The sequence below is a fragment of the Phocoena sinus genome, chromosome 11, assembly GCF_008692025.1.
Source record: "Phocoena sinus isolate mPhoSin1 chromosome 11, mPhoSin1.pri, whole genome shotgun sequence".
NCBI classification, from domain to species: Eukaryota; Metazoa; Chordata; class Mammalia; order Artiodactyla; family Phocoenidae; genus Phocoena; species Phocoena sinus.
Genome location: NC_045773.1, coordinates 82,707,199 through 82,732,404, shown reverse-complemented (window position 1 = coordinate 82,732,404; position 25,206 = coordinate 82,707,199). Strand labels below are relative to the sequence as shown.

The 25,206-nt window shown below is 40.7% G+C and overlaps 3 non-coding genes across 3 annotated transcripts; 1 reads left to right on the top strand and 2 right to left on the bottom strand.

Moving 5' to 3' along the window:
- The first annotated feature begins 16,036 nt into the window (after positions 1–16,036).
- TRNAM-CAU lies at positions 16,037–16,109 on the top strand. Its single transcript has one exon. It is a non-coding gene; the product is annotated as a tRNA-Met (tRNA).
- Positions 16,110–20,452: 4,343 nt separating this feature from the next.
- On the bottom strand, positions 20,453–20,525 carry TRNAV-AAC. The gene has a single exon. It is a non-coding gene; the product is annotated as a tRNA-Val (tRNA).
- A 3,188-nt stretch (positions 20,526–23,713) lies between these two features.
- TRNAM-CAU lies at positions 23,714–23,786 on the bottom strand. The gene has a single exon. It is a non-coding gene; the product is annotated as a tRNA-Met (tRNA).
- Between the last annotated feature and the right edge of the window lie 1,420 nt (positions 23,787–25,206).

The window sequence follows — 25,206 nt, the reverse complement described above, 5'->3', positions numbered from 1 at the left end:
CGCTCCGCCACCCAAGATGTGGCCAGAGAGATGAATGAAATGCTTTAAAGGGGGGATAGTGTTGGCTTTGTGTGGGTAGAGAAAACTGCAGAGGAAGATAGGACTGCTCTGATTGTAGGAGGTTTCCCAGTCCTTCCTGATTGCTTATGGGCTGGAATCAACTTAAGTAATCACCTATGTTTGGGTTGGAGCAGAAGTGAGATTTCCTTCAGAGAGAAGTAAATATACCTATATCTACATCTCCCCTTGCTCAATTGTTCAGTGAAAATAAAGTTTCCTAAAATCCCTCAGACATCAAAGGGTAAGGATTAGTACTAGGAATATAGAGGACAAAAGGCTGGGTAATGAGGCTAAGAACTTGGATTGGGAGAAAAATACTGAGTTTAGGGAGTGGTGAGAGCATCATCAGGGTCATAACAGTCGTTTATTCAAGATTAACTAATCATGTTCCTAATTCTGGAATTCTTCCCCAGAGGAGTTGCAGCTTAGTTTCATGTTTGTTTTTAATGAAAACTTCCAAGTAAGGCCCAACTATTCTATCCAGAGCCTTCTTAATATTTGAAATAATTTTTAATAACTTTAGAGTATGTGATATGTTCCAGACATTGTTCTCATCATTTTACACGTATTATCCCTTTAACTTGTAACAAAAATTCTATGAATGATGAATTGGGTGATTGGGATTGACATATATGCACTAATATGTATAAAATGGATAACTCATAAGAACCTGATATATAAAAAATAAATAAAATTTCAAAAAAAATTCTATGAGATGTTTATTATTTTTTTTATCTTAGGAGAAAACTGGTGCAGGAAGAGATTGAGTACCTTGCCCAAGATCACACATTTAGTAACTAGTGAAGCTGAAATATGAACATTCATACCAGAGCCTGTGCTTGCCATCATTGTACTTATAGGGCTGTATCAATAGTGGTGACTGTATAGTGGAAAAGTACTGAGTTCTGATTCCTGCACTGTGTATAGGAAGGTCTCAATAATTGTTGAATTGAACTCTTCAGCTTTTTCTTTAAAGATACATTGACCCAAGCAAAGAGCTCATTTTATTCATTGTTTCATTCACTCAACACATGTTTATTGAGCACTTCCAGTTCAACTGACACGATGCTGAGTATTAGGAATTTAAAGGCAGGAAAGACTCAGTCCCATTCCTCTAATGGTTCACAGCCTACTATGGAGATAGCAAGTGGTGTGATAGAGGTAGAAGTTACATAAGGTAGTGTGGGAGCAGAGAGAAGGAGCACTTGTTTGAGAAAGGGTCAGAAATGACTGTAGAACGTGGGGCATGAGGTGAGGCTTGAAGGAATGGAAGCAAGGAGTTGAAGATGGGACTGGAATGGAAGATGGGAAATAGGTCAGAGATGTTTTAATGTGATTTCAGTTAATGGACTTTATCTTGTAAGAAACGGGAATCCATTCATGGGGTAGCTCAATTATCCCCAACCTTAAAACCTTTAGAAGGATGATTTTATTTTAGTTTTACATATAAAGAGAAGCAAAACGGGAAGCCTGGAGACAAGGATAAAGAATAAGGTAGAGTAGCCAGAAAATTAGGAAAATGAAAAAAATGGGTCATGGCAGCCAAGGGAGGAGAGGTTCAATTAAAAGGTTATTGAGAGCAATGTAAAATAACGAGATCAGATGAGACAGCACCAAAGAACATTGGATAAAGCTTACATGAGAATTACTATGTTCTAAGTGCTGTTATAGGCACTTTATAGTATTAGCTCACTTAATCATCCAACAAAACTGTGTGCTTTAATTCTCACAATAACCCCATATTATAGATGAGGAAGATGAGGTACAAGGAGAATAAGTAATTTGGGCAAAATCGTGCAGCTGTTAAGAGGCAGAAAGGGGATTTAAACACTGGGAGTCTGGCTTCTGAGTCCGTGCTTGTTACCACTACCCTATCCTGCCTCTCTAAAGAGGCTCTGCAGAGTTTAGAAAAAAAAGAGGTTTTTTTTCCTTTAGTAAGGGCAGCTTCTGTGGAGTGTGGTGGAAAGGAAAGTAGGGAATGCAGGTAGCATCATCTTTTCTTTCAGAAGCTTGGCTATGAAGAACAAAGACCATCTCTAGCATGGAACACAGGTCTTAAACAGTGAGCAGGGCCTAGGGCTTCAGGGTGGGGGAGATTTTAATACGTTGCTAAAGGAAACAAGTTCATAGAAAGGATGAGGATTCAGGAAGGGGGTATTTGATATAGAGAGGCCACTTAGGAGACAGGAGAGGCTGAGGTCTGCAGTACGAAGAGGAACTAGCCTTGAATGGGAGAAGGAATCTGAGATCAGAGCAGGAAAATATATGTGTTGCTTTGGTCTTGTTCAGAAACCCTTACTTTTAGAATTTGGAGGGAGGAACCTCAACTGGCCATAGATACTCTATTCATCAGGCTCCCATCTATTCTTAGTCATTTGCCAGAACCCTGATTCAGAGGAATTTTTCTCACAAGAAATAATCTTCTGTTTGATTGAATCCAAAGATAAAAATCAGTAATATATAGGGCTTCCCTGGTGGCGCAGTTGTTGAGAATCTGCCTGCTAATGCAGGCGACACGGATTCGAGTCCTGGTCTGGGAGGATCCCACATGCCGCGGAGCAACTAGGCCCGTGAGCCACAACTACTGAGCCTGCGCATCTGGAGCCTGTGCTCCGCAACAAGAGAGGCCGCGATAGTGAGAGGCCCCCGCACTGTGATGAAGAGTGGCCCCCGCTTGCCACAACTAGAGAAAGCCCTCGCACAGAAACTAGGACCCAACACAGCAAAAATAAATAAATTAATTAATAAACTCCTACCCCCAACATCTTCTTAAAAAAAAAAATCAGTAATATATTTTTGAAAATAAATCACCATGTTCATGTTTCAGCAATTCCAGTAGGATAGCATTGCTGTTCTTCACCTCCTGATTTCCCAGGGTATCTCAGATTTTCCCACTGAAGTATTACCAAGCATAGAGGAGAATGAACAAGTACCTCAAAGTGGCTTCTCACAGTTGGAAAGTTAATTTGGGTGTCTCATTTTATCTTTAAAACTCATGTAATTTGCATTCTACTCTGTGATCTAGTTGGGCACTGGAAATAGAAAATTAAAAAAATTGGTTCCTATCATTAATAAATCATAGTTGAAAAATGAAATAGGTATTTGCCTAGTTCAGAGGTGGCAAATCTATGTAGTAAATTACTAGCTTCTTCCCCCATATCCATGGCACTAACACCAGTCAGTTGTGAATTTTCTTTTCCACTTTACAAAAACTTAAGCTCAGGTACCTTCTCAATACAATATCCACTGTCAGTCAATCAGGATGGATTTTGCTTTGCTACCCCTGTGTACGAGAAAAGTTTAATTCAATAGCATATGAACTAGAGGAAAGATCTGTACAAAGTACCATAAGAATGTTGAAGGAAGTGGGTTATTCTGTCTGGAGGGATCAGAGGAGACTTTACGAAAAGAGATAGGCAGTCTACGGCTGTTATGATTGCTTTGTTCCACAACTCTTCAGAGAGCCGGGTTTCTTCCAGTTCATTGTCCCCTGTTCCTTGGAATGTTGCTTTTATCTGGTAGGTAGAATTCTAACCATCACATTCACATTTGAGACAGAAAGATGGAGAAAGAGATAAAGAAGAAAAGGCAAAGGGCATGTGCCAGCTTTTAGTAAAGGAAGTTTCCAAGATGCTGCCACACAATCATTCCACCTGCATCTCATTGGCCAGACCTCAGTCACACTGTCACATGGAGTAGCAAGTACTAATCCTATGGATGAAGGTGAATATGGATATTACATGGGAATCTGGGATGGGGGAAGGAAGAAGGGAAGTTGCTTTGTTAAATACTGGATTAAATCAAGTGGTCTATTTTTCATTTTCTGCATCACTCTTGTAGCTATAACACCCCTCCCCCATAATATGCATGTTCATCTTCTTCCATAGGAATAGAACCCAACATTTTTGGCAAGCATATGGACAGCAGAATAAAAATTAACTCCTTTGCAGCTACAGAGCATGAGACGATGATAGTCGCTAAATAAGAAGGGTAACAAAGGTAAGGAAATCTGGAGAGAATCAGCTTGAAGAAGCAAAAAATGAAGTTGGTAGTATGGAGGGCCCAGTAGGTAAAGAGGGAGTGAATTATGTGAAGAGGGCAGAACTTCGTTTGGGAAATCTGATGAAAAGCCACCAAGGATTTGGCCATATCTGAAGTCTCCTTTTAAAATAGCTCAAGTGGAGGGGGCTAGCTCAAGTCTGGAGGGGAGAAATAGTAGAGGGAAATTTCTGAGTGTGTCTTGTTTTATCCTGTTAGTGGCTCCATTCCTTCCTTACCAGAACATGTTTCTCTCCCAAGGAGAACTCAAGGAACTAAGTTGAGTTTCTGTCTTGGCCCTCAACCTCATGGCTCCCCTCTTGCTGAAATAGACTTCTATCTCCCCTTACTGAGTACAAATCTTGTTCTTAGACACTGACATTCAGCAGTGTCTGGGACATCTGTTTTGAACACGATCTTTGGCTTTCCCATGGTAAGCAGGATCACTTACCCTTTGCAACCAGGATGGCTAGAGAGAGAGTGGTTACTTTGTCGCAGGCTAGGTCTTTATTAGGTGGGTATTACTGACTCAAGCCTATATACACAGATGCTTTGATTGCCCTAATTTTCAAAAAAAAGTTCGCCTCCTATACTTGAGGACGTCTATCGTAAGTCTCAAGTATAAGCTTCTGCCTCAAGTGTCTTCAGGTTGTTTTTCTAACTTAAAATTTTTTCAAGAAATGGTTGCCCCCCCCCCCTTTTTTTGGCATGAGTTTTGAGTTAAACAAAACAAAACAAAACCGAGATGAGCACTTTACATCAGTCCTCCAGGTAGTCCCCAGACAGGTTAGAACAGACCTATACGATAATTTGAGAACAAGGACTGTTCTGCTTTCTTTGGAATCAGGCACGAGGCTCCCACACTGGGAACACACACTTCTGTCTTTAAGTCTGCTGCTGAGCCGGAGGGGGAGTGGGGCAAGAGCAAGTAAACATGCCACAAAGATTCCTACCATTTTTTGGTTGACTTTTTCTTGATTCAGCTTTCATTGGTTGCTGTAAACTTTGGACTACCTTCCAGACTTCTTATGAAATTAGCTTTCACATTTTCTGCTTGTTTTTAAATGTTTTTGTCAAGGGACAGGAACTTAGAGCTGCCTGCTCTGCTTTCTTGCCCCAAATGTTTTTATAGAGCATCTCAAACTCTTCCAAAGAAATTCTGCGATATTAATTCACAAAACACGTGAACATAACTGAAGAATCCTTCCCCTTATGCAGGCTGAGGGACAATATCTTTAGGTTGATAAAAACTTTTGTGCTTTTGTTGATGTGTTGTTGATATTGATGTTTGCTGATGTGTTTAAGACAACAGAAACCTTCAAAACAACTATTGAAGAACCTTTGGAATTCAGGGGATAAAGGAAGAAAAAAGAAAAAGAAAAATCAGGTAAAACATAGTAGAGAAATAAGTTAGGGCTCAACTGATTGTTCTGTAAGCTAATACATGGCTCTTCTTTTTAGAGAACAATTATGTATTAACTCAACATCAGCCTAGCTGATAATCTAGGTACCCAGCCTGAACACAACTGGGGCAAACAGTTTTAATTTACTCATTCATCTAATATGTATCAGACACTAACCGAGGGGCTATGCATGTGATGGACATCATGCCCCAAAATTGCTCTGAATGAAAGAAGTGGCAGTTCTCAAGAGAGACATGACTCTAGAATCCTTTGTATTCCCTGAAAGGGGTGTGAGTCAGTTCCTTATGGCTCCTGTAACAAATTACCATGTACTTAGTGGATTAAACAATACAAGTTTCTTATCTTACAGTTCTGTAGTTCAGAAGTCTAATTCAGGGCACACTGGGTTAAAAATCAAGGTGTTTGCAGTACTGCATTCCTTTCTGGAGAATCTGCTTCCTCGCTCTTTCCAGCTTCTAGGTTTCCTGCAGCTTTGGGCTCATAGCCTTCTTCTTCCATCTCCAAAGCCTGCAGTGAAGGACCAATTTCTTCTTATGTCACATCTCTCCAAGCCTTCTGTCATTGCAAAGCTCTGACTACAGCCAGAGTCAGGGTCTCCACTCTTAAGGACTCACGTGATTAGATTGGGCTCACCCGGATGATCTCCCCATCTCAAGGTTGTAAACTTGATCACATCTGCAAAGTCCTTTTTGCCATCATGGTAATATATTCACAGGTTCCCCCTGTACTGATTGCTCATGTCAGGGGAGGACTCTAACGACTTGGCGGATAGCAAAGGTCATCATTATTGCCAACTACCAGAAATAGAAGTCTAGACAAGTCTGCTCACTGCATCTTGCTATCAGAGTCACCAGGGAAAACACAACACAGTCAAGCACAGGATGGAGCAACACTTTACTTACATAGCGAAGAGACAGAGCAAGGTCAGCTTTAATATGAGTGTCAGTCCCCCATGTCTAGCAGGTCCCCACAGCAGCTATGCACACCCCTCTCATGCCACAGTAGGAGGACCACAACCCCTTTCCCGTGGGGTCTGAAATACTGGAAGCTGGGAGCATGCCTGAGGGTCACTGACGCATGTACTTAAGCAGAACAAAGGAATACACATTATGAAACAGGGAAATAGATTCCCACATAAGGCAATAAGCCTGGCACAGACTGTGTGGGCTCTTTATCTCTTGGTAAGGATGTGTTCCAGGCACAAGGCCCATTCTTATCTGACCAAGCAGAGGCTGAAAGACTGTGCACATGAGACTGCCTTTCTCAAGAATCCACCCCAAATCTACTGAAACAATAGATAAAGCATGTCAAATCTGGTAGCACCCTAGTCTACCTCAAATTTGGAAGCATAACTGGGTTCAGTGGGTTCCCTGAACAACCTGTGCAGATGCAGTTCACTGGCAGAGACTTTCTGTCCTTTCGAGAGAGCACTTTACCAGGTTCACTAAGAGAACTACACCCAGGAGTATGACCAGTCCTCCCTGGAGCCTGGTCCTCAACTAGGAACCCCAAATGCCAGGGCTGAACCAGCTGAAGAGGTCAAAGAATGAGTCTAGGTATGACACCTAAAACACGAGCAAAAAAAGCAAAAGTAAGCCCTACAGAATTCGAACCTGCCAGTCCATAACCACAAGAATAATTCCAAGAAATAAATGTCTTTATGTGTGAAAATAAGAGCTAGGGCAAGGTTGAAGATAAGGTTCATCTCCTACATGAGGCCGCTCCTTCAAGACTAGGAAAGGACTGTTTTATGTAATATATAGAAAAAACACAGAGTAGAAAAATGAGGAAACAGAGGAATATGTTCTAAAGGAGAAAACAAGATAAAACCTCGGGGGTGGCGGGCAGACCCAGTAAAAAGGAGATAAGTAATTTACCTGAGTTTAAAGTAATAGTCATAAAGATGATCAGCAAACTTGGGAGAAGAATGGATGAACACAATGAAAACCTCAACAAAGACACAGAAAATATAAGAAAGTACCAAACAGAAGTCATAGAGCTGAAGAATACAATAACGGAACCGAAAAATACACTAGAGGCATTCCACAGCAGATTCTTTTCCTGGAGCTCATAGTCTCTTACTCCCTCTGGTGTTCATCGGTGGTGCTGCAGGTTCTGTGGAGCTGCAACAAGCTGCCAAACTCTCCGGTGTTCCCTGTGGCCCCAAGGCCTGCGAAGTATGATGGTTCCGTGTCAGTGCTCGTAATCACGTGAGACAGAAACTAGTCCCTTGGGCAGCCTCCCCTGCAACCCCCGAAAACCAAAATGTTGGGCCTATGTTCCATTCTTTCCTTTCCTTCCCAAGAGGGAAACAATAAGTTGGACATTTTCTTCTGATCTTGCTGGGCTCTGTCAGCTTGGAGGAAAGTCTACAGTGGGTAGAATGCAATGGTTTTATTTATTCGTTTCAATGTAGCCATTCTTGGCTTTGCAGTACTTGGGGTACTGCAACTTCTCAACTGGTTTCTGGAGCTCTCATAAAAGCTTTTTGGACCATATATTGATGTTAAGTTGGTGTCTCTGTCAGGAAACAAGGCTTTCTATTTTGCCATCTTGCTGATGTCACCCCTTGCCAGCATTATAATTAATTTAAAGCTCTAGAATTTATATTTGCTATTCATTTGAGGAGGCTGCTTCTGATGGTAATATAATCTGGGGAGGTTTTGTTACTTTCTTCGGTATGGATTTCATTTTAAGCAATAAGTTAATGCTCTTTAGTATTCAAACATTTCTAACTCTTGGCTATGCCTCCATCAGTTCCTTTCTGCTGATTATCAGGGATGGTCATCTGACTGAACACTGGCATGTTCATTGACAATTGTGATGACTTCTATCTACAGGAGAGGAGGTTGGGTGTGAGATCCACAATGAAAAACTGAACACATAATACATGAGAATTTTTTACCAGTTACTTCAGGATTTATAGGAAAGAAAAGATTCAAGAAGTCCAATTCATCAAAAGCTGGAAATATACAAAGGAATCCATAGCCAGTTACATCATAGTGAAACTCTAAAAGAAAAAGAGGAGAACAAGAAGAAGGAGAAGGAGGAGGGGGGAGAGAAGGAGGGGGAGGGGGAGGGGGAAAAAAGAAAGGATCACAATGGCGCTAGAGACTAATGACAATCCTCAAAAAATAGAAAAGAGATTGCCTGCAAAGGTGACACTGTTAGCTACAAAATAGCTTATTAGGGGCTTCCCTGGTGGCGCAGTGGTTGAGAGTCCGCCTGCCGATGCAGGGGACACTGGTTCGTGCCCCGGTCCGGGAAGATCCCACATGCCGCGTAACGGCTGGGCCCGCGAGCCACGGCCGCCGAGCCTGCGCGTCCGGAGCCCGTGCTCCGCAACGGGAGAGATCACAACAGTGAGAGGCCCGCCCACCGCAAAACAAAAACAAAAAAAACAAAATAAAAAAAAAAATAGCTTATTAGAATTTTCAAATTGAAGAAATAAAATTACTCTTCAACTAAAATTTTATTTAGTGAATCTATTTTTGAAGAACATTAGTGACATAAAGATACCAGAAGACAAAAGAAAATTTGAGAGTTTATCCCACAAGTGATCCTCAATAAAGGAGATCTCAAGAATATACTACAGAAAGAAGGAAATTTTCACAGATATATTCTTCAGCAAATATTTTCAGAGACACTCTTCTGGACTTTTTGGACCGATCAGTAAACAAAAATGACAAAGAATTTACATTCTATTAGACTTGCAATGCAAATCATGGTGAGAAAACGCATAGACAAGTATCAAGGAGAACTGCCTATGGCTGGTTGTTCAACCCGAGTGTAGTGCAGAAGGCATCCACTTAATTAAGAAGGGGGCTGCAAGCACAGTGTCGGAGCCCCAGTGAGATGAAGAGGGTAGCTCAGCATGAGGTGTTGAAGCTAATCAGCAGGAGGGATGTGTCTGTGGAAGCAGGAGCCCAGCCAGTGGCGTCAGATCCTGAGCAGGGTGAGGAGAGCATCCGTATAGTACAAAGAGATGGCAGTGGAAAAGAATTTATGAAAAGGATTTTGGAGTGAGCTGTTGGTATGCTATTATTTCTGCACATTCCCTACACATGATGCAGATTGCGGTGTCTCTGCCCTTTTACTAAATCTGCACAAGAGAGGTGCCAGCAAGGCCAGGCCATGGCGTGAAAATATGGGAGACACGGTGGAGAGGGGCATGGGTCATATAAAGGCAAGAGATGGGCAGCTTGACTGCCTGAAGTTGCTCTTTTCTTGGAATTGGCCTGTAGCTCCAGAGCTTATCAGGGACAACCAGGCATCAGCATTTCCCACAAAACATGTGTGGGAAGCAGGAGAGAGGGAGCAATGTCAGGGGATCAACTTAAAGCCAGTTCAAGTGGGCTGAGTGGAGAAAAGAAAGCAGCTTAGGAAAAAAGAAGCAGGAGGAAACTTTGAGTTTCAGAGCTGCTGAAAAGGAAGTCACGAAGAAGGAAGTGGAAGAGAATATGTCATCATCAGGGGAAATGCAAAAGAGAACCCACAATCTTGTGTGTTGTTCAAAGAAGAATTATTCATATTTAAAATCTGAACAACCAGAGAGGGTCACACTAATGACATCACCGTTTAAGTAAGAATTTTATTGTACCCCCATCCCCTTAATCTCACCTCGCTCTGCCTTAATTCATCCCTCCACTACACTCAAACTTGGAAGGATCAAAGCCTTAGTTAACAAGATGGCAGGGGAAGAGTAGGAGTTCAGGGAAGCAAAGAGAGATGAAATATTTTCCCTAGCATTTATTCAAGTAGCCATGACTCAACATCCCCAGTGGGTGAAGGGAGAAGTTTTATCTGTATGTCAAGTTTGCATTTTAGAGTGTTACATGGAGCTTAGCACTTTAATTTTGGGACTGAGATGGTATTAGTCAGGATAAGTCATAAAACTTCATATGGAGGTAGGAAAAGAATGCATCCAGTGAATAAAAATAAAATGATAATGGAAGACCTAAATATATCTTCTGTATTATTCTATCCCAGAGATTGGTCATTTTCATGTCACAGAATTTGGAGAGGTCCAATGATAAAGTTATATGGCTATCCGTTAATCAGTTTTGTTATTATTACTATCATACCAAAAAACGACATCTCAGATATCTAAGAGGCAGTGCTCCATTTGGGTGATTCCAAACACATGGCAGATACAACAATGTTTATAATGTAAAGCTACTTGACATTTTCAATTTCTGAGTATTGGTGTAAATATAATTTCTGTTTAGAGATGGCAAATAAAATAAAAAGCCATGAATTTCATGTGTCCCAATTACTTGCACTTTTGGAATAATATCTTGTTCTAGCCAATAACTCCCACTTATTTGTCTTTAACATACCACAGCATAAAAACTGTTTAAAACTAGAGCAGAAAGTAGATACCTCCTGGTCTATTGTCAGCTGTTCCCTATTTGCATTTGTGCTATATATTTTGAGACACGGATGTGTATTTTTTTCTCATTTTATGTCCCTATTCAAATTTAAATAGAGATGTGTAGCAATGTAGAGAGTAGTTATAGCCAGGATCCCCACAACCATCACCCCAAAGATCTAAGAGGATCTGAAAAGGATCTGAAGAGAAATGTAGCATGGAGGAAGAGGTTTTGTAAAAGAAGCATATTGGACTAGACTTTGAAACAAGAGTGAAAGAACTTCCCTAATTAAGAGAAAATGATTCACCCAAATATGGAGGAAGAGAGGAACATCCCAAGTACATACAGGCATTTTGACATGCAGACCCGTTACTGGCATTGACCAAGACAAATGACAGGAGTTCACCAACGAAAGAGTTCATTAGAAAAGATACTCTTAGCATTAGAAAAACTCCTGAGACTATGGCATAAATCATCCCATGACATGGATGCTACAGATCTTCCAGCTAAAGGAACCAGGAAGGTAGAAACAGAAACAGGGTTAGCATTACTTTCCTCCCTCTTTTCCTGGGACCTGCATTGGATCCTGTAAGCTTGGCAAGAACCTGAGTGAATAAGAAGATAACAAATGGCTACCTTCAGGATCAGGAGAGTCAGGAATTTCTTTAGGCAATATAAATATTGGGTTGGCCAAAAAGTTCATTTGGTTTTCCCTAAGATGTCTCTAGTAGTTAGTTGTCTTTAACTTCATTCGAAACAATTTTGTTAGATTGTATTGTGACAGCCGTCAGCGTGTATTTGTATTTAAAGAAAAACTTATCAAAACTGGTGAATTTTTGTGTAGCCATTTTAATATTGAAGATGGAAGAAAAAAGCAACATTTTGGCATATTATGCTTTATTATTTCAAGAAAGGTAAAAACGCAACTGAAACACACGAAAAAGATTTGTGCAGTGTATGGAGAAGCTGTTGTGACTGATCGAGCATGTCAAAAGTGGTTTGCGAAGTTTCGTGCTGGAGATTTCTCACTGGATGATGCTCCACAGTCGGGTACACCAGTTGAAGTTGATAGCAGTCAAATTGAGAACAATCAACGTTACACCACGCAGGAGATAGCCGACATACTCAAAATATCCAAATCAAGTGTTGAAAATCATTTGCACCAGCTTGGTTATGTCCATCGCTTTGATGTTTGGGTTTCACATAAGTTAAGTGAAAAAACCTTCTTGACCATATTTCCACATGCAAGTCTCTACTTGAACGTAATAAAAACGTTCTGTTTTTAAAACAAATTGTCACAGGTGATGAAAAGTGGATACTGTACAATAATGTGGAACGGAAGAGATCGTGGGGCAAGCGAAATGAACCACCACCAACCACACCAAAGGCCGGTCTTCATCCAAAGGAGGTGATGTTGTGTATATGGTGGGATTGGAAGGCAGTCTTCTATTATGAGCTCCTTCCGGAAAACCAAATGATTAATTCCAACAAGTACTGCTCCCAGTTAGACCAACTGAAAGAGGCATTCGATGAAAAGCATCCAGTATTAGTCAATAGAAAATGCATAATCTTCCATCAGGATAACACAAGACTGCATGTTTCTTTGATGACCAGGCAAAAACTGTTACAGTTTGGCTGGGAAGTTCTGATTCATCCTCATATTCACCAGACATTACACCTTTGGATTTCCATTTATTCCTTCACAAAATTTTCTTAAGGGAAAAAGTTTCAATTCCCTGGAAGACTGTAAAAGGCACCTGGAACAGTTCTTTGCTCAAAAAGATAAAAAATTTTGGGAAGATGGAATTATGAAGTTGCCTGGAAAATGGCAGAAGGTAGTGGAACAAAACGGTGAATACGTTGTTCAATAAAGTTCTTGGTGAAAATGAAAAATGTGTCTTTTATTTTTACTTAAAGACCGAAGGAAATATTTGGCCGACTCAATAATTAGTCTATGCATATGTCAGGTTTTGGAGTGTAGTTCCACTGGCTGCACTTCCTTATGGATACAGTGACCACTAGATGGAAGATATTAATGAAAGATGGGGCACATCCAGACTGAATACTTAACAGCAAAAACCATAAGATGGTTACTGAAAAGGAGTCATGGATTCTGGAAAAAAAATGTCAAGGTCATATAAGAATGGAAGTATCAAGAATGGGCCTTAGAGAATGAAGATGAAGAGAAATCTCGGATGTGTGAACCAGGCATGGAAGTGGGAATTCCTCTATGAGAAAAAGTTTATGGCCTTTCTAATTGAGGGGGCTTTAAAATACTCATGAAGGGAAGTAGTGACAGCAAAGGCTGAAAATTTGGAGTTGAAAATATAAAAAATCTGAGCGTGTTATGGGCTGAATTTTGTCCCTCCAAATTCATATGTTGAAAGCCTAGCACGCGGTACCTCAGAACATGACTGTATTTGGAGACAGGGCCTTTAAGGAGGTGGTTAGGTTACAATGAGGTCATTAGAGTGGGCCCTAATCCAAACTGACTGGTGTCCTTATAAGAAGGGACAATTAGGACACAAAGAGAAAGATACCAGACATGTGCCCAGAGGAAAGACCATGTGAGGACACAGTAAGAAGGTGACCATCTGCAAGTCAAGGGGCCTGAGAAGAAACCAGACCTGCCGACGCCTTGATTTTGAACTTGTAGCCTCCCGAACTGTGAGAAAAATTTCTGTTGTTTAAGCCACCCAGTCTGTGGTATTTTGTTATGGCATCTCTAGCAAATTAATACAGAGCAGAAGGGTCACATTACCAAAATGAAATATTTAAGAGGCTGTTTTTAGCTGAGAGAATGAGGAAGTTTGAGAGTATGGGAACAGGGCCTTTGTTTATCCTGTCAGCTCCTGAGGTCGGGGTTGCCCAATTGCCTCTGACTCCCCAAGCCTGGCACAGAACACGTCCTCAATAATTATGAGTAGAATGAATGATGGAATGAAAAGGAAGAGGGAGATTCAAGAGAGGTTCTGTAAAAAATAATCTAGTGTAGTAGTTCTCAGGCTTTCTTGTGTCAGGACTCATCACACTCTTAAAAACTTTATAATGAAACCCAAAGACCTTTGTGAATTTTATCTGTCAGTATTTATTATGTTAAGATTTAAAATGTTTATTTGATTTTTAAAAAAACATGATCAACCTATCAGATGTCATCATAAGTAATATAATTTTATGGAAAATAACTATATAATTTTAAACTCTCTTTAATGACTGGCTTAATAGAAGACAGATTTTTATATCTGCTTCCACATTCAAAATCTTGAGATATAATGTTTTGTTTCAAGCATATGAAGAAAGTTTGGCTTCATACAGATATGCTATTAGAAAAGGAAAGAGTATTTCAATAGCTTTTTCAGGTAATTGTGGACATCTTTCTTTGATTTTACACCAATACTTGACAGGCAGTACCTTCTTTAGGGTTGGTCGTAAAGTAGAATCTGACGCCTTATTGCTAACTTTGAATGGATCTTTTACCCATGTGTGATTTGGTAACAACTTCATTATATTGGTCCACTGAGATATATAGTTCTTCCAAATGTTGGAACGTTTCAGTATACAATATCAAACAAACAGAAAAGAGCATTCATTGATACCATCACCAATCTCATCAGAAACATCTCTAAATAATGGGAAGCTGCAAATTCATGAAGTTTCCTAGATGCTAATTTTCACTTGCAGGCTAATATTTTATCATTGCAAACAAATTCTGTCAGTTATTTTCTTTGAAGTGACAGCCTGAATTTTTTTATTCTTGAGAAAATGCCTGAACGTGTCATAGTTTTGTCTGTTACTTCTTTCAAATAAAAGTGGTGTTCCCTGAAAAACAAAACAAAACAAAACCCATAACTAGAACAGTTCACAACTCAAAAGTCACCCAAGTGCTTTTCTTAGAGATAATCACTCTTCTGTGGGGCACAGCTGAAGGGCTTTTTCTGCACTTCTCATTTATTCACACAAATTATTAAAAAGACATGTACTTAAGGGTGAGAGTTAGTAAATATTTTTTACTGCTCCATCAAGGATATTCTTAAGTAAAATACTTTTTTTTTTTCTGAGTGTGTGGCGGATAGACACAGTGGCTGCTAGCACATCTTGATGTCACTGCCTTGATCCATAGCAGGCACCAGAAGATTTATGTGCTGCTGTTTTTGCACTATCGGATTTTTTTTTCATAGCAAATAGAGCCTTGATAATTATGAAAAAATTGTTGGCCTCACAGATACCCTGAAAGTGTCTCAGAACCCCCATGGGTCTGGACACCACACTTTGAGAACTGATAGTCTAAAGTATTTGTCAGGATTTGAGGGACAAAAGGTCAAGTCTTTCTTGGAAGTTTTGAACTCAGGTGCCAGGCACATGGCAGGCTGTGAATTAATGTCTGTTGAATGGACTGAAGAGTTCACAATTCTATAAATATTTGTGTAACGAGTGAACGTGGTGATGTGGGGAAGAACATAATCTAGAGTGAAGAAAGCACACTTTTTGGAATCAGCAAAATCTGCTTTCAACATCTGGCTTTGCCATTTAGCAGCTGTGAATCTGATTCTACTGAGCCTCAGTCTCATCAGTAAAATGTGGATAATGATATGTAGATTTATGGCAAAAAACTAAATTGGACTAAATGAAATTGAATGAATAGAATCTTTAATAGGATTTTTGGTACATAGAAGTGAAGAAAACATGCAGACTTACAAAGTCAGTTTGTGATATACTGAGGGGAACATCTCAGGCAACATAGGTGGAAGTGTAGATTTAAATTAAGACACGTAAGTGTAGACTGCAGATATGTTTGGGAGCTATGCATTCATCCAACTACTATTTGGTGAGAGTCTACTATTCCAACAGAGGAGACTATGGATGGTAAAAAATCGACTGATAATTGAGGGAATGACAATCCAGATGATTAGAAAATAAGGATAGCATCAACCAGAGGTCAGACACAATTGTTCAGTGAATACACTAGTTTCCAGGTATGAGGCTCTTTTGAGCGCGGGTCTAGAAAGGACCCTGGATATTTGGAAATATCTTGGATAACCAGTAACTCTGGACGAAGAAAACTGAAAATCCAGAAAGTAATTCGTTTCGAGGGAAAGAAATTAGATAATTCATTTACAGCGTGGCTAAGCAGGGTACCTCAGCGCCTTCTTAGCGCAGTGGGCAGCGCGTCAGTCTCATAATCTGAAAGTCCTGAGTTCGAGCCTCAGAGAAGGCAGCTTTCTTTTCTTCGGCGTGTTCGTTTTGTTTTTGCGCTCATTTACCTCTGGGACGTAGTTTCTTCTGCTGTGAAGTATCAAGAAGTGAGATTGTATGAGATTGTATCAGAGCCAGAGTCTTCCTACAATAACCGTTCGGGTCCCCAGCAGACCTGCGCTCGCCGCTCCGCGCAACTGCTGTTTCCCGAGGGGTTCTGGAGACGCTCTGCCTTGAGGGCGGTGACGCTTGGGACTCCAGACTAGCCCTGAAAAACCACGCGGGGCATAAAACTTCTAGTGCCGAAATAACCATGTGCTCAAAATAGCCAATAGCGCAGAAATTGCACTTCACTAACTTCGCTGGCTGGTGCCTGCAGGGTCTACGCCCGAGGTCTTCGGCTGTGCATCTCCTTGCCCTCTTGGTCGGTAACAGCAACTTCCCAGATGACTACAGCTCAATACAGATATAGAAAACATTGACTTTTGTGGGGGGGGGGGGGGGGGGTGTCTTAAAAATTTTTTTTATGAGTCCGTAGAAGACAGGGAAATATTGGACATTGAAATATTGGAAGTGTAGTAAATCGGATCTTTCTGATTTTTTTCCTCGTATGGTTCCACACATGACAGGGCTGGCGATGTCTTAACTGACACTCCAACTTTGTAGTCGGTGGAGGAAAACAGTGGAAGAGAGATGGGGGATCTCGGAGCAGGCAGAGAGGTGCTCTGCCTGCAGAGAGATGCAGAGAGAGGTGCTCTTTGAGGAAGAAGGTGCTCAAAGAGGAAGAAGGTGCTCAAAGAGGAAGAAGGTGCTCTTTGAGGAAGAAGGTCTGTGCGAGGCTGGGCTGGTCATTTTCTATCACAGCAATGCGCGGTGCTGTATGTCGGGTGGGTCCTCAACCCCGTGTTATAGAAGCCGAGAGAAGTTAATTTTAATGGTGAAAAGTTAATTAAATGGCCAATGACGGGGACCTAGAGAAGCTAGATTTTGAGAGGACTTGCGCGTCTAAGGTCTCCTAGTAGATGCCGGTTGGGGAGGGGATGGCAAAGAGCCAGAGAGTCGGGCAAAGGAAGGTTCTGACGCCCAGTGGAATTTATAGAAAATGAATTCACGCAGGAAGAGGGGGAAGAAAGAGAGTGTTGGGAAGTCTGTCCTTAACGCGATGCTTACCCATCTGCCTAGGACCCCATGATTACCGTCCCTGCCTCTGTATTTCAACTGTAACGCCGGTCCTGAGCAATAACTTTAGAAACCCTTCAAAATCATTGAAGGAAACAAAGAGGCCATTCTCATGTGCTACACACAAAACCTGGATAGTTTTTCCTCTTTTGTTTTAGAGGTTTCTGGAGATAGACATAGATATGCAAAAACTTCACAGCAGGAAATACCGAGTAGCAATTCCGTCAGGATATTTATTTTTAATACAGTCTGACATGTCTAGATTGTCAGAATTATTAAAAAATAAACATACTGGGGGTGGTGGTGGGATGAATTGGGAGATTGGGACTGACATATATACACTAATATGTATTAAATGGATAACTAATAAAAAATAAATATACTGTCTATAAGAAACTCACGTAATATAGTTACTAATAAGTTTGCATACAGATTTACTATTTAATAATTTATTAATTGCTTGTTCCTTTTTTTTTTTTTTTTTTTTTTTTTTTGCGGTACGCGGGCCTCTGTTGCGGAACACAGGCTCCAGACGCGCAGGCTCAGCGGCCATGGCTCACGGGCCCAGCCGCTCCGCGGCATGTGCGATCTTCCCGGACCGGGGCACGAACCCGTGTTTGCTGCATCGACAGGCGGACTCTCAACCACTGCGCCACCAGCGAAGCCACCGCCCCTTTCTTTTTCATATTTTTTTGTTCCTCTTCCTTCCTACCTTCATTTGACTTATTTAAACATTGTTAGTAGGTGGTCTAGTGATTACCCTATACATCCTTAACATCTCACAGCGTACTTGGAATCAATAAATTACCATTCAAACTGAGTATAGAAACCTATACCACCATTATGTACTTTTGCCATAAGCCCTTTATGATATGTATATAGTACATGTAGATATAATGAAACTCTATGAGACAATGTTGTAATTTTCACTTTCAATCATCAAACATACTTTAAAGAACTCAAGAGAATACCAGTCTGTCATTTTTACCCAGATCTTTCCTAGCTTTACTATTGTTCAATCATGCTGTTCCAAGTGTCCTTCTGGTATCATTTTTCTTGTCTCACACTCTACTTTTTTCTAGCACTTCTGCTGGCAATGGATTATCTCAGTTTACCTTCAAATCAAAATGTATTTTTCACCTCTTTGTCTGAACAATATTTTTGCTATATCAGCATTCTGGTCTATTCTTTCAACATTTAAAAAAGTCATGTCATTTCTTTATGGTCTCTGTGGTCCTGATGAGAGCAGATCGAAGTTTCCCTTTAGTTTTCCTCAGGTTGCTTTCAAGAAGTTTTTATTTTTTTCCTTTGGTTTTCAGCAGTTTAATAGTAATATGTCTGGGTGTGGCTTTATAGGAGTATATCCTGCTTCAAGTTTACTGAACGTTTTGAATCTGGTTTAAGTCTTTTGCCAAATTTGGAAAGTTTTCAAATTTGGAAATTCAAAATAAATTTCCCCCCTTTTCAAGGTCCTCTTTCTCCTCTTGTTTTGTGTCTCCAATGATGTGAATATAAGATCTTTGTTATTTTCCAATTTGTCCCTGAAGCACAAGCCATCTTTTAAAATATACTTTTCACTCTGTCATTTAGACTGGATAGTTACTATCTTCACTATCTACTATCTTCTATCTACTATCTGTCTACTATCTATCTACTATCTTCACATTCACTGACTTTTTCTCAGTCACTGTCTGCTATTAGGACAATCCATTGAGGCATTGTTGTTTATAATTTTGGTTAATACATTTTCAGTTCTGAAGTTTCAATTTGGACTTATATGTCCCATTTTTTTGCTAAGACTTTCTAACATTCAATTCATTTCAGTTCTCACCCCTAATTCTCAGAGCACTGAATAATCACTACTTCAAAGTATTTATTAGAAGATTTCAACATCTGTGTCATCTCAGTATTGATATCTGTTGATTCTCTTTTCCAAGTCAGTTAACCAATTTTCCCGGTTCTTCATTTGCTGAATAATGTTGGATTATAACCTGGCCATTTTTGCATCAGACTTGGTGTCTTGTTCAAATTTTATGGAGAATATTGCTACTTTTGTTTTTGCAGTCAATTGACTGCCTTGTGTTAAAGTTCCAAGTACCGACCAGTCTTCTGTGTGTTGTGGTTTCATAGTCCAATCCATTTCCAAAGCCTTTCTGATACTATTTGGAGATCTCTGGAGTGTGTGCAATCCAGTGACCAGTGTGGACTTGGGCAGTGCGCTATCACTTCAGTTCTCAAAGTCCATGGTAGGTTGCTTAGGATCAGAGCCACTTATTCACAGCTCGCAGGTGCAACCAGAAGTTCACTAATAACTTCACGTGTTTGCTTTCCACGGTGTCTTTCCTGATATTTTCTGGTTACTTGGGGTACTCGGTTTCAGTCCCTGACAAGAAAGCTGGGGCTTTATTGACCCAGCTCTGCCCTGTGCTTCTCAGGACTGTACAACCTTGCGGCTAAGTAGCAGGAAGAAACAGGAATAAAAAGGAATTGGGCATATCCCTTGAGATGACCAGCTATTCTGAAAAAACAGAGAATAAATTATAGGCTGATAGTAAAGGTACATACCAAAGGCCAGTGAGCCAGCGCTGCTCTGTCATGTCCTTGCCCAGAGCTGGGTGCAAAGTGTCTAATTTTCTCATTTCTTTCTACAGGTTAGAAGATCCGCAGTTATCAGCCAGAGCCCCTCGACTGAGAGCAAAAGCTGGAGAATGTGGTCGTCGATCCCACTACCTCTCACATGCTAAGCGAGCGCTCTACCACTTGAGCTAATCCCCCACGCCTCACTTGTCTTTTTCCCCGAGTTTTTCAGAGTCCCATCCCCATTATTCACTTGAAACCCTGACTCTGCTAAGGGCAAGTCTTCTCAAAGATGCCCTGAGGCAAGAGCACGGTTGGTACCCATTCCTCTTCTAAGGAAAAGGAGGCGGGGAGTAGCCATGGGAAAAGCTTGGCGTCCCAAAATTTCACGTTTCAGATTTTCCGAGATAGAAGGGAAAACGTCCCAGTTGGGAGGAGTCACCCAGAACGGCCGGCTAACTCAACAAGTCTATCTCAGGATGTTTATCTGTTTCTTAAAAACGAAATGAAAACGACAAACCAACAGGAATGGGATGACCACCGGTTCCCTTTAGGGGAGACGGAGGGCTGATTTTCCCCGCATGATGGAAGGCAAAAAAAAGCATAAGCTGTTTCCGCTCGGTTTCGAACCGAGGACCTCTCGCGTGTTAGGCGAGTGTGATGACCACTACACTACGGAAACTCACGTTTCGTACCGTTTTAAGATATTTCTCTGTTGTTACTGAGGCAGGTCATGAGGATTTACATATCTACGCTGTAGGATAGAACAATAAAAAATACAAGATATCACAGACAAGAGCCATCGGAAATAAGACGCGAGAGCATATCATAGTGAAGGAAAAAATACGGACATTTAGGGGTGAAGATGGAGGGAACAGCGTGCACAGGGTGGAAGGAACAGGCTTGGAGGAATTCCTGTGTTCAGAAATATACCTGTTCAATTGGAGTGCTTTTGTGTGTGTGTGTGTGTGTGTGTGTGTGTGTGTGTGTGTGTGTAAAATAGACATGGAGGGAAAGTGATTGAAAAGCCTGTACACATGAAGATACACTGGGGGGAAAACTGTGGAGGCTTAAAAACCTTTGAAAAAAATCCAGGCACAAGGCTTACATAATCAAGGTAACATTTCATGAAGGGTGAGGGAAACCAGAATTGAAGAGAACGAAAAAGAAGTTGTAAAATATTAAGGGATTGAGGTTTATTCTTTTAGCTCCTGGGATTAGCAGTAGCATGAGTCTTTCTACATCTCCAGCCCAGTACAGTGTCTGGCACAGAATCCATCCTCCATAAACATAGAATGGATAAAGGCATAGATGCATGGGTTAGCTGCAATGCTAAATCAAACAAGTTGCATAAATTAATAAAATTTTAGTACAATTTCTAGCACATGGTTCTGAAAGAGGATTTATTTCATTCCTTTTTAATCTTTCTTCACCTGTATCCCGAGTTCCCACTCCCTAAGAGAAAATCACGGAGAAATAGTTGGGATCCTACAAACTATAATCATATATGTCACCATTTTGTCATTGGTCCCACAAAAAATAAACTGTTTTCAAGACACTTGATTACCCTGAAAAGTCTGCTACACTGTCTACATTGTCATCATTCCGAACATGACTACCGTCTCCTCTTCTTCCCTGCAGCCTCTAAGCTGCGCAATGTCAAAGATTTGTGGTCTACCTGTATAAGAATTCTCACAGACCTCCAAATCCTCAAGCTCTCTTCATCCTGACACCTAGAAGAAGAGACGAGGGAACATTTTTGGGCTTCACTGTTGAAGAGAGAAAGAAAGTGGAAATTAAGAACCTGTGCAGAAGAAAATGTTTGGAGGAAATACATGCAAAAGGAAATAGGCTTTAAATTCGGTTCTAGTTTTCACCCAACTTCAAGCTGTTATCAGTTGTGACTGTTTTATAACAGGAGTCTTAAACATCTGTGGTCCCTTACACCTTTATTTTTTATTCACTAATTAGAAGGTAGAAAATTCTGTCTGGGGAAAATTAAAATTATGCATTATAAATAAACTGCCATTCATCAATAAAATTCAAAACATCAAATAAGTCATAAAGAGCAAAATGAATTGAAAGATGCAGGGATTAACATTTTGGAAGTTAATAAAATGATTTATTAAATTATTAACTTGTATTTGATCTGCCTATTAACTCCATTTACCTATTACTTCCATTTCAAGACAGATGCCATATTTATGCCTTAACTCCAGGCACTGAGGACACAGTGATTTGAGCCTAAAGATCCTTATATTCTAGAGGAGAGACAAGAAATTTACAAAGAAAAACTTCATAAGACACTTTCTAAAACTTCATAAGACACTTTGTGAGGAAGGTGGCATAAGTTGAGGTAATAGATTGAAATCACAATAAGAGTCATTAGCTATGGGGTGTGCTGTCAGTAGTAAAGTGACATGTGATTCAGAGACTGAGTACCTAGAAGTAGGTACCTTATTACTAAGTCTGATTCAAAATGAGAAGATGTATTAGTCAGGAGCTGAGAGGTGAAGAAAGGTCCTCTGTGGGTAACTGGGAAACTAGCCCAGACAGAGCCTGGTTACCAAATACCTACAACAGAGTCAAAATGTAAGACATTTTCTATCTTATTGCAAGACTGTGTGCCACTGACTTAAGCAAATGTTGGGTTTGCTGAAGGCCCACCTATTCACAGAAGTTCTCGAAGAACTTCACCCAAAGGATTCTTTGTGTCTGAAGAAGCTTAAGCTCAAGTTGAGGGAAAGGGAAGTCTCTCAGTGAAAAGCAAAGTGCAAGGGCTGTTCACAGCTCAGCATGGCAGAATCATGATGCTGTCTTTTCTCAATTTTTTTGGACCTCATCAGGATCTGATCACTAAGGCTGATTAGTATATTTCCTGCATTACCTCCTGGGATCCGCCCCCCCCCCCCATTTTAAACCATATTTAAGCTGCCTGTGCAAAGAGGAAAAATTCTATCTGGGGTTGTTTTTGTGGAAATTAAATACCACCTGATTGTTTCATTTTTTTTGGAGATATTTCTGAAGGTGTTGATTTGGACTGGGATGGTTGGGTTGGGACAGATGGGTAAGAAACCTTCTTAAGGAAGAGCTACCCAAAGATCCTACTCCTATTCTTCTTTCATGAGTTTTCCCAAGAATTCCTCTGGTTTCACAATTTTTTTTTTTCTTGTTGTTGCTGTTTTTGTTGTTTGACCGTCTGGGTCTTTCTGATTCTCTCGCAGATCCAGGCTACTCAGACTTCAGAAGGACAAATTCTGCCATATGCATATGTTGAGGTGCCCCTCAACAGCCTTCCTTCTTTCCTCAGGCCAACTGCCCCATAAAATTCAAGTACAAAATAGTGGAAAGGCCTTGTTTTCACCAGGATCTCTCTGTTCGGAAACAGAGGTGAGAGGTCCACCCTCCCGCTAGCCAAAAACCATGAATGTTGAGATGGAAAGGCCAGCACTGTCCAGTACAGACCATGTTCACTCCCTCACAGCTTTTTTCAGGTTTTCCTTCCTTGTCTATAGACCAATGACACGGAGGATTCATTCCCTGAAGACTGAAACTGAGCTGAATTAGAAAAACTTCGGGCACAAGGATTTCAGCAAGCTGAAAGGAGAGACTAAAAGGCATCTTCAACACAATATCTTTCCTGACTCTTCCGCTGAAAGCTGAACGTGCCACCTCCACAATCCCGAGCCCCTTTACTGCCTAATGATTACACCCCAGCACACATTTCCTCATGTGCTTATGATGCATTTTTTCTTACTTGCTTCTTGTTCAGTTTTTCCCACTCCTCCCGACTGGGGTGTAGCTCCACGAGGAAGGGACTAACAGGAGATATTTGTTATTATTACTGCTTGGTAAAAGATGAAAAACACTTGCCCTCTCTGAGGCTCGAACTCAGGACCTTCAGATTATGAGACTGACGCGCTGCCTACTGCGCTAAGAGGGCAGATGTTGCTTGTTCTTTGCTTTGAAAATAAAATATAAAATTTTATTTTCCAGGTATGTCCATCAGTTTCCAGCTTTTGAAGAATGTAATCAATGTTACTTGTAAATCGTTCCATTTAAACCAAAACTGCACCTGAAGTGTTCCACATCCAGGAATTGTGGAGTCCACACCTTTCCAGTATACGCCCAGCAATTGGACACTCTGGCTTGCAGTACCCAAGAATTGTACAGGTCTTTTGCAGCTCTTTTTCCCTCTTGTGTTCCAGTGATCTGCCTCTTCCCACCTTCAGAGATCTCAGTCACTCTTATACTTTCCTTGGTACCTTATGTTCAAAAGAAACTTTTGAACAGTGCCCGGTTAATATTAGTTCACTGACTGACTGAGTGAATGAATACTCCTCATATTTGTCTACAGTCCATATTTCTCTGTCTCACTCTAAATCTCCACTTGGATATACATGACTGGAGACATTATCCTTACAAAAAACACAAACTGAACTTAATAAAAAACCTCCTTGTTGGGCTTCCCTGGTGGCGCAGTGGTTGAGAGTCCGCCTGCCGATGCAGGGGACACGGAATAGTGCCCCGGTCCGGGAGGATCCCACAGGCCACAAAAAAATCTCCGCGTTTGTTTCAGCCTTACAATTATACTAAGAAATTTATGGAGATGATTTCATATATTCAAATTGAATTTTGGTAACAAAAGTATGTATCATGATTTGCATTTTTCAGATATAATGGAGGCTCAGAAAAGTTAAATAATGTTTCAAAGGTCCCAGAGCTGCTAAGCAGCAAAGTATGAATTGAGAAACAGACTTTTAGATTCCAAATTGGGATCTTTTTTCCTGCTCTAGCTCGTGATCTCACTGTCTGTTCTTCTCCACAATAGCTCATTCATCCACACTCTATCTAATTCCCAACCTCCTCTGTGCTGGCCTTTTGGGCTTAGACTTGCAAGTCAATTTTGGTTCATCCCCCTCCTTCAAAGTCCACATCCACTGCCCTGCCAAATACTGAACATTATTCTTGTGACGCCCTCTTGAATCTGTCCCTTCCTTTCCATTCAGTCAGTACATATTCATTGGGGAGCTGCTCTGTGCTGGGCAGTAGGCTCAGGTGATTCAGAACGAATATGACCACACAGATCTCTGGAGCCAGAAGGATAAATATGGATAAGGAATGATCTTCTTCCAGTTTCATTACTTTCAGTCTCGCTGGCATTTGCAGCTAAATAATGCTTTTGAAAATATTTGTTTTCATAATGTCCCTCTGCTTCACTCTGGCCATTTTTGATTTCTTAAGTTTTTTTTAAACATCTTTATTGGAGTATAATTGCTTTACAATGGTGTGTTAGTTTCTGCTTTATAACAAAGTGAATCAGCTATACATATACATATGTTCCCATATGTCTTCCTTCTTGC